The 15,123-nt window shown below is 40.0% G+C and overlaps 1 protein-coding gene across 5 annotated transcripts in view; it reads left to right on the forward strand.

Moving 5' to 3' along the window:
• Positions 1–7,749: 7,749 nt before the first annotated feature.
• The window catches only part of LOC114282730 (uncharacterized), an 86,448-nt gene continuing 79,074 nt past the window's right edge, over positions 7,750–15,123 (forward strand). Inside the window, exon 1 of one of the 5 annotated variants that reach the window (XM_082882740.1) lies at positions 7,750–8,221. The gene's annotated coding sequence lies outside the window, so the exon portion shown is untranslated. The remainder of the gene's footprint in view (positions 8,222–15,123) is intronic. The other 4 variants (XM_082882737.1, XM_082882738.1, XM_082882739.1 and 1 more) reach the window with 4 other exon arrangements.

The following is a 15,123-nucleotide window of genomic DNA, read 5'->3' on the forward strand; positions in this document are numbered from 1 at the left end:
TTGCCCATTGCTTTGGGGAAAACTTGGTGTTGAAAAGTAATTCTTTATCTTGAATTTCGCACAGAAGTTCTTGATGAGTTTGCTGTCAAATTGCGTTCCGTTGTCGGTAACTATTGCTTTTGGGATGCCAAATCTGGTGATGATGTTTCTTCATATGAAGTTCTTGACGTCCACATCTCGAATTTTGGCAAGAGGTTCTGCTTCTATCCACTTCGTGAAGTAATCTGTTGCTACCAGCAAGTACTTCCTTTGCCCAGTTGCTTGGGGCGGCTGCCCAACAAGATCCATGCCCCATTGGGCAAATGGCCATGGACTAGATATAGGGTTCAGGTCAGCGGCTGGCTGGTGTATCAAAGGTGCGAACCTTTGGCATTGTTCACACTTCTTCACGTAGGCTTCTGCATCTTTTTCCATGTAGGTGGCCCTGTGAGCTAGTGATCTGCCCCCAGCGTGGCTTCCACAAATCCCTTCATGAATTTCGTATAGAAAATCTTCAACCTACAAAGGGTGTACACACCTTAAAAGGGGTCCAATGAAGGACCTTCTGTAGAGATGTCCGTCTGCTGTCAGATTGAATCTTGCCGACTTCAATCTGACCTTGTGTGCTTCCTTATGGTCTTCTGGCAGCTTTCCCTCTTTTAGGAATGCAACAATTGCATCCATCCAGCTTGGTCCCAAGTCCACACAAATTGCTTCTTGTTCTGTGATCGGTGGTTCTATGCTCGGGTTCGACAAATAATCAATCATTATTGTCCTTGTTTTTTTAGTTTGTATTGAGCTTGCCAAGTTGGCCAATGCATCGGCGTGGCTGTTATCATCTCGGCTAACTTGAAGAAGTCGGTAGTTGCGAAATAAGGCTGCCAGCCTAATGACTTCCTTTGTGTATGCCGACATTCTCTCATCTCGGGTTGCAAACTCTCCTGTTGTCTGATTCACTATAAGTTGTGAATCACAAAAAATTATTACCTCATCTGCTTCTGCTGCCACTGCCAGCTTTAATCTTGCAATCAATGCTTCGTATTCTGCCTCATTGTTCGAGGCCCTGAACCCTAATCGAATGGACTGTTCTAATATCTCCCCATCAGGTGATATTAACACTATTCATGCCCCCGCTTCTTGCCAGTTTAAGCTCCCATCAACAAACAGGCGAAAGGAGTCGCCGATGTAAATGCTGCAGGGTCTGAGTTTTTCCTTTCTTTGTTCTTTTGCCTTTGGCTGGGCTTCTCCTTGTTTGCTTGAACAACATTCATCTTGGCTCAACGGAGCCCGATGTTCGATGGATTCTGGCGTGAATTCGGCCACGAAGTCAGCCAAAACTTGGCCCTTAATTGCTGTTCTCGGCCTGAACTCCAGGTCGTACTAGCCCAAGGCCACTGCCTATCTTGCTATTCTTCCAATTAAGTCTCCTTGTTGTAACAAAGACTTCAGTGGGTGCTCTGTTAGCACTATAATCTTGTGCGCTTGAAAGTAATGGTTCAGCTTCTTTGAAGCCATTACTAAGGCCAACATTAATTTTTCTAGTAGTAGGTACCTTGTTTCTACATCGGCCAAGGTTTTGCTTACATAATAAACAGCCTTTTGCTCCCCTTTTTCCTCTCGAATTAGCACTGCACTTACTGCGTGTTCTGAAACTGCTAAATATAAAAACAGTTCTTCCCCAGGTTCAGGTGTTGAGAGGACTGGAGCCGTGGTCAGATATTTCTTTAGGTTGGACAAAGTGGCCTCACATTCCTCAGTCCATAGGAAGTCCGTGGCCTTCTTCACCAGGTTGAAGAAGGGTTTACATTTGTCTGAGCTTTTACTGATGAATCTGTTTAGGGTTGTGGCCCTTCCAGTTAGCATCTGCACCTGTTTTGCCGATGTCGGACTCTTCAACTCTAGGACGGCCTTGATTTGATTTGGGCTAGCCTCAATGCCTTTTCTTGTTACTAGGTACCCTAGAAACCTACCTGATCCAACTCTAAACACGCACTTCGATGCGTTGAGTCGGAGCCGGTATGTTTTGAGTATATCAAAGACTTCTTTTAGGTCAGCAAGATAACCCTTAGGTTCCTTGGTCTTCACGACCATGTCATTGATGTAGACCTCTACTGTTCGGCCAATCAGGTGTTTGAACATTTTGGTTACCGGCCTTTGGTAAGTTGCTCCTGTGTTTTTCAACACGAAAGGCATTACTCTGTAACAGTACAGGCCTTTTGGGGTGATGAATGCGGTTTTTTCTTCGTCTGGGGGGTACATGGCGATCTGGTGGTACCCCCTGTAGGCGTCTAGAAAACTCATTCTTCCATGCCCTGAAGTGGCATCTACTAGCTGGTCAATTTTGGGCAGGGGAAAACTGTCTTTGGGACAGGCTTTATTGAGGCTGGTAACGTCTACGCAGACCCTCCATTTACCGTTCTTCTTATTTACCACCACTGTATTGGATAGCCACGTTGGGTAGTGTACTTCTCTAATGGCCCTGGCCTCTAGAAGTCTGTCTACTTCTTCTTCTACTGCTTCGACGTGTATCAACGTCGGTCTTTTGGCTCGCTGAATTACAGGTTTGGCCGACCTGTCAACATTCAGTTTGTGGCAAGTGACCTCGGGGTCAATGCCAGGCATTTCGTAAGGTGTCCAAGCGAACACCTTAATATTTGCTCTTAAAAAAGTCTCCAACTCTTTTTCCTCTTCTTCGGCTAAGCCCGAGCCGAGAAGAAAGAAGCATTCTTCATCTCCATCTTGGACGAGGATTTTTTTTAGCACCTCTTCGTTTTTCTAGGCTGGTTCTTTGCCGACATCTTCTAGGACTTCCACGTCCTCATCTTCAATTTCTGCCTTCTCCGGCTCTCGCACGTTACAGGTAGATTTCATTGCTACCATGGAGCAATTCTTCGCCTGTAGCTGATCGCCTCTAACTTCCTCTATCCCATGCTCTGTTGAGAATCGCAGTAGTTGATGCAATGTTGAGGGAACTGCCCCATTGCATGCAACCATGGCCTTCCCAAGATGATGTTGTAAGAGGAGGGTGTGTCAATCACCATGAATTCTGTCTTGATCTTCTTAGTGCCGGCTTGTACTTCCAAGCTTGTTGCGCCCAGTGTCCACGTCGGCGTTCCATTGAAGCTGACCATCAGGCCATTGGATTGCTCCAAGTCATCAGGATGAAGGCCCAGTTCTTTGTAACATCTAACATACACGATGTCGCAAGAGCTGCCTTGATCAATCAGGATGCGTTTCACTTGGCACTCCCCAACCTGGAGGGATATTACCAATGCATCATTATGTGGATGTTGGACCATCTCTAGGTCAGCTTCGGTAAAGGCTATCGTCGGTCCCTAGCATTCTAGAGGCCGAGGTCTTTTATGTCCGACCTGGTTCACGTGCTGTAGGTGTTTTACCTTCTGGGTCTCCCCTCGCATGTCGTTTTCGTTCACTTTTGAGTGAATTACATTAACCACCCGTGGTCCTCCTACCTGTGGTTGCTGTGCTGGGGGAGGCGGAGCTGCTGGTGCTTGAGGCAATCTAGCCTGTTCTTCCCTTGTCTTGGCCTCATCGACAAGGTCCCTCAGATGGCCTTGCCTCACCAAGTCTTCTAAGTGTGCTTTAGGGGCTCTGCAACCCTGAGTTGGGTGCCCTTCTTCATTGTGGTAAGCACAACGCCTACCGACGTTTCTTCCCATAAATTCCCCTGGTGTTCTTGTCGGTGCTCTGAAATAGGGTTGGTTTCATATTTGATCCAGGACTTTGTGGACCGGGATTCGGAACACAGCCGTCACTGCCTGTTTAGCCCTCAATTCTATTTCTTGTTTGATCGATCCATTGTTATCTCGGCTTCGCTTCGGTGAGCCGTTTCCTTTCTCCTACTTTGTCTCTTTGTTTCCCGACGTATCCTCCTCGGCTTTGGCGTACTTCTCGATTCTCGCCATGAGTTCTCCCATACTTTTTGGCAATGTCTTTGCCAAAGACTTTCGTAGTGGGCAGTCATCTTTCAGCCCGTTCTTGAAAGACACGACCGCCACCTCTTGGTTGCATTCAGGTATTCGATCGAACACCTCATAGTACCTTTTTGCGTAGGCCCTAAGGCCTTCATCCTTGGTGATTTTTAAAGCCATCAATGCGTCGACCCTCAAGGGCTGTAGTTTGTTCGTCACAAGCCTGGCCACAAGCATCTCGGCCAGGCCTTCCCAAGTCTTTACGCTTCCCTTTGGTAGTTTATGGAACCAATTTGATGCAATCTCCCCGAAGGATGAGGGGAATACTTTGTAGAGCAATGGCTCGTTCTCATTATATAATGCCATTGAATTTAGATATAGTCCAACATGAAAGTTGGGATCTGACTTACCATCATATATTTGGAACCTCGGCATACTGAATCTCTTTGGTGCTTCAAATTTGTACAATTCCACCGAGAATGGTGTCTTCGGCTTAGCCGGGGAAGTTACCTCGGCTTCAACATTCTGTTGCTTCCTCTTGAGCTAATCTCTCAAGTCTTCTTTACTCCTCCCTGGAGCTCGACTATCTTTGGATTTCAATCTTTTCGGCACACTACTTTCGGCCTCGTAGTGGGCCCGTTTTGCTCTTTCTCCATGGGTTGTGTCAAAGCAGAGCGCCTGTCCTTGAACATGCCGATGTTCTTTGGGCTCTGGGTCTTTCGTGTGACGCGTCCTTCGGGACTCCTCTCGTCTTGGCTCCTCTCGTCTGACATCCCTGGAAGATCGGTGTGAGTGCCTTTTGCTCCTGTTGTGCTGAGGGGCTTCGAGGATTGTTTTCCTTCCTCCCTTCTGGGTATTAGTTGCTGGAATCGATGTGTCGTGCAGCGGGTACGGTGGCTGCATGACATTGTTTTGCATCATGAAGTTGACAACCGACTGTAGGTCTGCCAAGTTGTTTGCTAATTCTTTTACTTCTTCATCCCTCCGCAGGCACTTATCCCTCCATACCTGGAGGTTATCTTTGTTGTAGTACTTGTTTTGGTCTGTCTTCTTCGAAGTGTCGCCCTCCTGGCCGACGTCTTTCTCTCCGTGGCCCTGGTCACGAGTTTCTGCATTGTTGTTGTCTCCTTCAATATCAAGGTCGATTGGTCTGCCACTCCCAGCAGGAGTGTCGTCCCCAATCTTTTCCTTCTGTTCGTTACTGGCCATCTATTCTTCTAATTTCCCACAGACGGTGCCAAATTGTGTGAGTGATTTTTTGATCACACTGCCCGCTTAGTAATCAGCTAGAGAGCACTGACAGAATAGATGGTTTCAGTTATCCTACAATAGAAAGAAAAGGCTCCGGCGGTGGCTCTTCCACCCGGGGGCACTCCGACGATCAAGTCAGTATATCTCGCAAAGATAATCAAGTGCTAAACTTACTGCTCAAAGCATAAAATTGCGTACCTTAGACCCACAGGGGTGCCTCTCTTTTATAGTTTACTTAATCCTAGTCCCACTGAAGCCTCACTTCTATGGACTCCAATTCAGTACTTACTTTGAACTCCTCAAGAGATAAAGATAAACTCTCTAAGAGTTTTATTCTTATCTTGGCTAAATCTCCTCTTTATTTTAGGACTCTTGACCCTTATCTTTTATCTTCTTATCTCAGATTCCGATATCTTCGGAAATAACCTCGGCCTTATCGAGATCACCTCGGCGTCACAACCAAGACACGTGACACCTCGGCTGACACGTCGGCGTCACCTTGCCACGTGTTGGTACTCAGAAAATATATCCCCACAAATGGTGATATATCTTTTAATTAGAGTGTAAAGTATTAATTTGTTAAAGTGTCTCTTTCACATAATGAAATGGAATGTCTTTTCTGCGTAATGGAGATAATTCAAATCTTAAATGGATGTTTTAATTTTTGAATTGAAAAGGAGCATAAGAACACTTTCGTACCAAAATTTTGTATAAAAATTTGGTAAATTACACTTACTTTCCTTTAAATTTGAAGAAAATTTATTGAGTCCTGCAAGTTTAACAAATTTCACATATTGAGAAAATTCATTAAGTTCTACAAATTAGACATAATTATATTAAACTTTTTTAAATTTTAATTCATATAATACTTAATCTATTTTCATCGATAATTCGATAATTATATGAATAAAAAATTATATTATTGTCTCTTTTATGCTAAAATGTGTATATTACTCTTATTTATTGCTATGTTTACATACTATTTATATCAATTTTGAACGTTTCAATCTAACTAAAAATAAATTTAGTATAATTATATCAAACTTATATAACTTATTTTATTTCCTCTGAATTTCATTGGTGACAAGTGTAACTTACCCATAAAAGTCCTCAGTGAATAGGATTGCCCATTGCATAACGATACTTATTAATATCTCAAGTATAAAAAATATATATATACATAAAAATAAATAAATATTTAAACTAAGACAGTGTTTAGGGCATTCTAAATAAATATATTTTTAATTTTTATAAAAAAATATAAAAATAAATAAGTAATGATTTAACAAAAAGAAAAAAAAAAGATAAAAAAATACACTTCTATAAGAATGCAAATTTACCTAAAGCCAAAAATAATATAAAGGATAAATTACAAATATATCCTTGAGATTTGATTAAAATACAAATCGTCACTTATAATTTTGAAAATTACATTCCACCTTCTGAGATTTCTAATTTCATAACAAATCGCTCATTTTATTAATAAATCATCAAGTTAATTAACGGTTTTTAATGATATTAAAAATATGTTTCGATTAATAATTTAGATAATTTTATTATTGTATAAGAGAGAAATTATGAATTTCATTTTTTTAATTAGTTTTGTTAAATAAAATATTCTAATAAGGGGATATTTGTAATTTTTCAAACTATAAGAGACAATCTATATTTTAAGCAAATCTCAAGGGCGTATTTGTAATTTACCCTAATATAAAGAGTGCTGCTATTAGCACTTGTCAAAATTCTTTGGACCCCCCAATTTATAATTTTTTTTATTACAATTATACTCTAAAGTAAAATTACATTAAAAGACATTATTAAATGGAACACCCAACTATCAAATAAGAACTAATACTTTATAATATTGGACACCCACCGCTAACCCTACCTTCACATCCAACTCCAACTACACGTATTCTATGTTTGTAAACCCTAAACCTATTACTCTTCATAACCAATCAACATAAACCCTAAATTTATTATTTTTCATAATCATCTTAAACCCTGCATGTGTCATCTTCATTACCATCATCAATCTTATTGTACCAGAAAATTTTGCTTTAAGTATAACATATACTTCATCACTTATTTGACCGTATAGAGCAATGGTGGACGAGGACAACAATTCTAATGATATCGGCGTTCTATTGGTAAGTTTATCTGTTTTGCATTAGCATTGATCTCGGTCATTTTCAATTATTCTTCTTTTGTTCGAACTGTTCGGTATGTTAGGATTATATTCAGTAATATAGTACTGAACATGACCTCTTCGTTCAATACACAGGTTCCAAACATTAATGCAGATAGTTAGTACTGTTGAACCGAATATAATCTTTATTTTCAGCACTGTTGAACTGAACAAAAGTCAACAGCTTTGTTGTATGTGGCTTCACCACCAGCTACGTTGTGTGTGGCTCCCCCACCAGCAATCGATTGTAAGAAACAGAGGAGACGAACAAAAAAAAAAAAAAAGACGAATCAACAACACTTTGTAAGAAATTTTTTTTAAATAAAAAAAAAAAAAAAGACAACAACAATGAAACAGCAGCACTCTATAAGAAATGGGTAGATTGGGTCGGTGCGGAGAAGAAGAAACCAAGGAGGCGGATGGTCAAGTGACGGGGAAGAAAAGGGTATGAAAACTTGATACGGACGATCAAGTGACGGGGAAGGAAAGTGTATAAAAAATTTAGTGAGTGTGCATTTGATTATAAAAATATTATACATATAAATAGATTTGATAATAAATAAAGTGTCAAGAAAATATTATTAAAATTTAAAATTTAAGATAGAGGTAGCAAATTTGTACAGTGCTAATAGCAGCCAGATGTGAAGCAAAGAACTTTTTGCAAGTAACAAAGGCGTGCAATTTTGAATGGCTGGACATCCAGCACTGCTGGAGAGGAGTTAGATCCCGCTGGCCTCACCCTCGTCTGTCAGCTCTCGCTTCTCGCTGGCCTCCCTTCTCAGTCCGAAGCTCATCATATACTCATCTGAAGCTCAACACTCAGACGAATGAGTGACCCACTTGCTTCCCTAACGAATCAGTAAACTCTCTGGTAATCGTTTTTCCTATTTTTTCATCCATTTTTTTTGGGGTCTCTTATTCTTTCCTTTTTGCTTACTCTCAGTCAAATTATACGCAGATTTTTTTTTTTTTTAATCTTTGGCAACTGTTTCGAGTGGGGGAATAGGGGTGTTCTGGCTTGGGAGTGGCCTGAGGGTGAATGAAAGGTGTTTGAAAAAATGCATGAATGAGAGAGGTGGGGGTGTGGTGGCTTGGAAGTGGCCTGGGGGTGAATGAAAAGCAAGTTTTATGAACGATTAATGTGCAATGGGTTGACAAGTAATTACCATGCTTTCAAAGCTTCAACAAAGTATTTAACTGCTTTGTTACCCACTTTCATTCTGTTACATATTTTTTCTGATTCTGTAACACTGGAAATCCCTAGGTACCTGTTTGCCAGTAGTCTCTTAAAGCACTAGCAAATACCCACTTTATTGGCTATTAACTGGAGGGATGCGTGTTTTACGACTTTTACCATGGACCTCAAGTGAACTTAATTATCAAACCACAACTACACCCCCTAACCGGATTTACCTAAGTATTTACTCTATTTCTCAACATTTTTCAAAGGTTCTCAATAAACCAAACACAATGCATTTCTCAAATGCAATAAGAATTTAAAATCATGAAGTCATGGATATGTCAATGTTATGCATGGTTTCCAAATGTTTCAATTTTCCCAATTTCCACATCAATACTACAACAAGTCTATGCAATCCTCCACCAATTACCAAAGCAATTATCTCTATTACAATATTCCAAATAGGCAATATATAGAGCATAATTCAACAATTCCCAAATCTTTCTCAATAACACATGATTTCCAAAAATCCTTTTATTCTTCAACATATCCAATTATTCATAAATTTCAACAAATTCTATGACTTTCTCAATATACAATCATACTTTCGCATTTCGCCAATTTGGGGATTTCTCATTCACAATGTGATTTTCTCAAATTCATACAACACACCTCAACTATGGGTAAAACATTTGAAAAGTTTATAACATTTGAGAATTTTCCCCAATTTATGTGCTAACATCAATATTAACCAAACCCTAGTTTCTCAAAACAATTTCAACTAGCAAAATAGCACATAATCTTGCTAAAATAAATGTACTAAGTTTAATTTAAGAAAATCCCTACCTCAAGAATTGAGAGAGAAAAGGAAGAAAGCACCAAATTTTGAGTTCACCGGAATTTCGGTCGCTCTAGTCAAAACAATGCTCTTGACACGCTCTTCACTTTGGTCCAAGTCAAATTTGTCATGACCCCATCCTGCCCCAAACAAGATAGTGTAGTGATTGACTAGTAGTTGTGGACTACCAAAGGCCTAACTTTCAAAACAAGTTGGACTTCTATGATTATTGGGGCAAATTTTTCTGTTATTGAATGTGGAAGCCATTATTTTCTTATATAGAGTCCATTTAAAACATCCATTTAGAGTAGTGCATAATTACATGAAATGAAAGCATACATCATTCTTCTTGGATTGTTATCTTGCATTATTACATGATCTAAACAATAAAGTAAAATACAACACTTATGACAAAGCTTTACAAATCCAACACAAGCATACAAGACCGACTTCTAATTAAAATTCTCTTCGTACTTGGACTCTTCATCGCATATATATATATATATAAGGGAGTGGGGTGAGCCATTGCCTAGTGAATAGTAATATAGTAAAGTAGTAAATGAATAAATATTGATGAGCTTTAATAAAGGCAAGCACAAGATCATAGTTCAAACATAACATAATTTGTACATGATAAGCAAAGCTTAACTTGCAAGCATATACATAGCGATGAACATTCCAAGGGCTTCGTGAACATCAAGAGTCCACAACATGTGACAAGATGAGCTCAGTTAGCTTGAGGTCATTGGCGTGATTTTCCAATAACAAAGCAAGATCCAAGATGTCATCTTAATATATGATACAAGAATATAGGATGTTCATTTATGACAAAACAATAACTTAACTTTCATAAACATAGCATAGGTTTGTATTTTGAATCATAGTTTTAACAAACATAACTTTACTGTACTACTCACAAATGGCTCTTTAAATGAGGGGGCTTTCTTCTCCTTCTCCGAAGCTTAACCTACATAAACAAGAGCAAGACATTGAAGTACCTAGCTTACATTTATAAACATAACAAACCGAATGCCTAAACTTGAGTTACACCATGTAAAGGAAAATCCGTCAACTCCATGTCTGCAATGAAATAAAAAAATTCCAACATTGACCTCATCATTTGAACACATCTTAGCCTCTCTGCCAGGAAACTAATCACGTTGAATTCCTTCCTATGCACAAGGGAAATTTCATTGAGCCTTTACTATTATCGTTTCTCAGCATCTCCTTGAGTCCCACGAACGATTGAGCACACTCACTGGAAATCATCCACAACCGTTTTGAGTGAACGAGGAAATCAAGAAATTGAAAAAATTCCAATTTTCATATCCAATCTAGATGGCGCTCCCACATCACCAAAATTTCCCCCATTGCAACAATAGCTTCGAAAGCATCCCACTCCACCCATCTGGCACTCCATGAATCCCTAACAGTGCCCAATCAACTACCTCCAACTTCGTTTTCTAGAAACACAACTTTCCACCTGCAAATAGAGGCATTAATAACCTTTTTGTCTGGGTCATTAAGATCCCTTACATTTCGTGATCCGTTACATTTCTGAGATTATTTTAAGTTGCATGAAAACATAATTCTTTTTTCTCTTCCCCCAAACCCTTAGCTCTCCCCTTTATCACAATTGATCGAACATTCTAACCTTTTCAATTCCTAATCTGGTTTTTTGTTTGGAATTATTCCCTTTCTTATCCCTCATTGCAAAATTATTGCCCTTGCTCCACTTCTTTTCAATAGTCACAAAAAGTATCATTGTTTCATCCGCAAACCCTTTACAAGACAAACCAAAAATATTGCTAAAACCCATTTCCTTGTTAAGATCCAATATTTCTACCTTAACCCCCTCCTTTGATGCAGGAAAAGCCATTGCCACTAGGGGACAAAACATTGGTTCAATTTCCATCTTATTCTGCTGAAGATCATCATTAAGCTCAATTTTTTGCATTGTAAAGATCAAATATAGCCTAAGTTAGCTCATTCTTAGATTGCATCTTCCCATCAGAAGCCCAAAATGAGTTTTCAGCCCATTACAAGTCTCTGTGTCTCCATCAGATCCTAACAACCAACTGGTACACCCTTCTCACTCAAGGGGTAAACAATCACTTGCATGCACCCCAAGCCATCAACAACGTCCCCCATCTATGGGACTGGGAGTATGATTTGCCCGAGTCCTGACTTCAGTTCTTTGAATCACGGAGACCGCTTTATGCCCCTTTATCAACAATCCAAATTCATCAAACATAGAACCATTTTTTCTCCTTCTCTTTTCTAGAAAAGAGTCACCAACATTAGGGCTTGAAGAATAAAAGGCCAAATAGCGCACCCCCAGTCTTTCCTTTCCACATTCCTTTCCCCCCAATTGAGGCCGTTTATAGTTAGGAAGATTGGAAGAAGAAGGGGCTATTCCTAGAGAGATGGTAGCGGCTTGACGAACTCTAGTGTTGTGCCTACTTAAAGATTCCACATTCAAGAGAGGTCCAACCCTAGCCATGGACCCTCCTTATCATGGGTTTGTTACTTACCTCTTTTAGTCTAAGAAATGTGGGATGACCCAGCTTTCTGCGTGACCTAATTGTGGGTTAGATCAACCCAACCTTTCACAGACCTGCCACACACTTCACAGACCCGCTACATGCTCCCCTCTGGTTCACCCAATTCTACTAGTTGTACTTAATTCAAAATTTGTAATGAAATAAGGCCTCTAGAGATTGCAACATGTCCCATTCTTACCAACCTCTCCTCTCTAACCCCACATGTGCTACCCTATGCATGGCACATGCCTCCTACTTTCTCACAACCAGTGGCATACCACAACCAAACTCTCCACTACTAATTGAATGAACCACAAAGACATCTGGAGCCTCCGTTCTTCCCATCCAATAGCAATCTTTGTCGGAATTAGACAACAATCACTTCTCACCTTTAGTTTAACCCACTTAAACTGCAGCCACCCTTCTGTATCATCACCAATACCTAGATAACTACCACAATGCTTACCAATTACTCTGAAGACCTTATTATCCCACAAATGAACTGCCAAAACCATTACCTCAATCCACACTTTAGGATCATTACGAGACCTGTAACAAGTCCCCTTCGATGACACCAATTGAGCAAAATGGTTTATCGGCAACCGACCACCTCTTGGACAGAGCCCTTTGTGCCGCCTTTGGATGGGAAAACAAATAAATAAAATGCTTCCCGCTCAGGTCAAATCCTAACCTCCATAAGAATTTCCCACAAACAGTTTTCCCAATCTTGAGCCACCTAGCTTTAGCCACCTCACCCTACACACTCCCAATACAACCAACCAAACAACCACTCTAGAAACTGATCACCTTGTTACAAGAGTTATGCTGAACATCCAAATCAAAAGTGCTAGATTTGCTCTAGGGAAGAAGAGTAAGGGAGGTTTGAGGCCACATCGGGGAAAAATGCTAGAGATCTCAAAAGTTCTACCAAAATTTCTACCAAGTGTCCCATGTGGGTCCCACACTCATGTGAGACACTTGGTAGCAATTTTGGTAGAACTTTGGGATCTCTAGTATTGCTCCAAATCAGGATCTCCACCGCTTGTACATACGACTTTGTCTGAGTTGCTTGTCTCCAACCATCACCAGGGTTAAATCTCTTCACAACCTTAGTGAAACTACTCCACCCACCACCAAAGTTTGATTCTGGGATGCAAATATGAGCTCTCAAACTCCCCTTAGATACCTCCACTTGGACAATGTATCCTTGTTGAAAAGGATCTGACATTGGAGGACTCGGCTACCATCGCTATAGCTTCTTATGAAGCCTCTCTTGGTTCACTGTTGGGACTACTCTGACAACTTGGCTCCCAACTAGGATATCTTGAAGCCGATGATCGAAATGGAGTGACAGAGGCCCCTTCCCCTTTCAACCACTGACACTTGAGTCCTCTAGGGATTCCCCTTGCCCTTGTTGCTAAATTTGAACAACTTCATTCCTTTAATAATTTTGCTTCTTGCCGTCCTTCACACTTGTAAGATGTTTTTTCTAGGCAGCTTCCCTACAAATTTTCTGCTTGAATTAATCAGTAGGGGAAAGCTACTGTAGAAAATTTGTTTAGTTGTAGTTGGAACTAAATTAATAGGTAGGGTCAATGGCAATGCTGTGATAGTACTGTAGGGTTTGGTGAATAACTTCATTCAGTTTATATATTTTTTCTAATAAGGCTTTATTGTTTTTTACCTCCAAGTGAAGGCATTTATTTATTATTTTTATTGATAATATTTGAACCTGTTTTGTATTTTCCAATGTGATCGCACTTTACCGCCACATCTAGCCAACTGTGGTTCTCCTAGCGAAGTTAAGTCAATGTGAATTTATGAGGTTTCATGCCAAAGTTTTGGGTTAGACTTTTGCTATTTCAGAAGTGGAGTTCCGCGTGACTTGTTGGTTATATATGTTAGCATATTATATTAAGTGATATTATATTAGCCGAAAGGTAGCCGAAAGATACACTAGGGTCTGTCTGTAATCATTTTATGCACTCAGGGATAGCACTCAGAGGGATCATCTTGTAATTGCATTTCTTGTAAACCCTAATCTTAATCTATAAATAGGGGGTGATATTCTATCATTCCCTAAGCTGGTTACCCAAGCTTCATGGTATCAGAGCTACACCTCTAGGGTTAGGGTTCAAAACGTACCTAGTTGGATCACCTACTGGGTTGATCTCCTTCAGCCGTCCTCTGCTTCATCTTCGTCTGCTCGTCTGCTTCGTCTCTGCTTCGTCTGCTCGTCTGCTTCGTCTGCTTCGTCTGCTCGTCTGCTCGTCGTCCTCATCTCCCTCGCCTTCCGCCATCGCCCTCGTCGTCCTCATCTCCCTCGCCTTCGTCACTCTGGTATCTCACACCCTTGATATATATAAATATATGTATATATATGCTGATATATATTAATATAACCTGATCATATATATTTATATATATAAATACATGTTTATATAAATAAATCAATATATATATATATAACCCAAAAAAAAAAAAAAACAAAAAAACAAAAACAAAAAAACAAAAACAAAAAAAAAAAAAAAAAAAAAAAAAAAAAACAAACAAACAGACAAAAAAAAAAAAAACAAACAAAAAAAAAAAAAAAAAAAAAGAAGAAGAAGAATGGTTTCTTAATTTTTTTTTTTTTTTTTCTTGTTTTGTCTTTATAGTAGTCATTGTGCCTGTTATCTCACTACCACCTTCCGGGTTTGTGATTATCACTAGTTTTGTTGCGGGTTCGGTAGTATTGTATCCATGACAGATTCCACCAGTGTGTCTCCTTCTTCTCAAACACCAAAGAGTGAGAGTCCCATTCTACCTACTACCATGACTGAGAACCCCAACCCTAGTCTGAAAATCACCACCTCTCTATTTAATGGTCAAAACTACCTAGCATGGTCTCAAAGTTTGACTTTGTTTTTGAAAAGCAGAGGAAAGATGGGGTATATTGATGGCAGGATACAGGCACCTAGTACCACTGACTCAGGATATGACCAATGGGAGATTACCAACTCTTTGATTATGAGTTGGCTTATCCATTCGATGGTTCCAGAACTTGGTGAGGGCTACTTGTCTATGGAAACCGCCCAGGACATTTGGGAGGCTGTGGCTGTTACCTATTCCCGCAAAGGAAATTTTTCACAGGCATTTGACTTGCGCCGCTCTATTGAGAGCTCACTTCAGGGGGAGCAAACTGTTCTTCAATACTTCACTTTCCTTACCAA

This window comes from Camellia sinensis, chromosome 8, assembly GCF_055761805.1.
Source record: "Camellia sinensis isolate YWXY chromosome 8, ASM5576180v1, whole genome shotgun sequence".
In the NCBI taxonomy this organism is placed as follows: Eukaryota; Viridiplantae; Streptophyta; class Magnoliopsida; order Ericales; family Theaceae; genus Camellia; species Camellia sinensis.